Here is a 1,072-nt window from a genome sequence, read left to right on the forward strand (position 1 = left end):
GCATGACGCACGTATGTTATGTGGTAGATGGGTCACTTTGCACGGTCTTCAAAATGAGTTTAAATGGCCCTAAAATGTCACGTTAAATAATATTGACTCTATTAGCAAGAAAAGGGCTCCTTTCTCTCCTCACTGTTCAAGTAGTCCGAGTTCAGTGCTAACAGTTTCTCTAACATCTTTCCGGCGTTCATTAATCTCCCTCTTCAAAAGACACAGCAAGCAGTACCAGGCTCACAATCTGTAGCACTCAACAATATCAAGTCAGAATATGATTCATATAATTAAACTTGTATTTGGGTTATGCTTATAGCGTGCTTTTATTTATGTCAAGTGGCACCAGTTTTCATTATATGATGGTGATATAAATTTTTCTTTTAATTAATTTTTTCTCAGAGAAGAATAAGCCAATTTAAAAAGAAATATTTAATAAATCACTCAAATAACAGATTACAGACGGCTCTCGGGAACTCAGTCAAGGCCAGGACTCAGTCAGTGTGCATCAAGCCTGATTTCCAGCCCTGGCTCAGCCTTCTTCTCCATGCCTTGACCTTCAGAAAGATGACCTACAGCCTGAGACATTTGCCATCAGTAAAGAAAAATTCCATTATGGTTACTACACAATTTACTAACATAGACGAGTGAGTCATGCATTTTGGAACAATTTCTCATCACAACATTTGAAATGAGAAAGGGTTCTGAATTACCCAGATAATTAAAATGTCAAAAATAGCCCATTCTTCAAAATTCAGGGTAATTGAATTTGGGTTGGTTTTTGAAAAGAGAACTTAGGTTTTCTAACTTTTAGAAAAGCAATCAGATTTTCCAATAAAACCTTTGAAAGGAAAAAAAAAGTAGAAAGGAGAAAAATATCACATCATCCATAGTTCTGTCCTTTAAAAGAACTGTTTAGGCTGTCACAATTCAGTCTTTAGCTTTCCAGTTGTTCTTCATGTAATTATCACACACACATATACATACATGCATACACACATACAACATATGTAGCATGAATTGTTAGAAGGTCTTGTTAATAAAAACAAACCCAGAGCCAGGTATTGGGGTGAACTCTGGA

Source organism: Peromyscus leucopus, chromosome 5 (genome assembly GCF_004664715.2).
Source record: "Peromyscus leucopus breed LL Stock chromosome 5, UCI_PerLeu_2.1, whole genome shotgun sequence".
Taxonomy (NCBI): Eukaryota; Metazoa; Chordata; class Mammalia; order Rodentia; family Cricetidae; genus Peromyscus; species Peromyscus leucopus.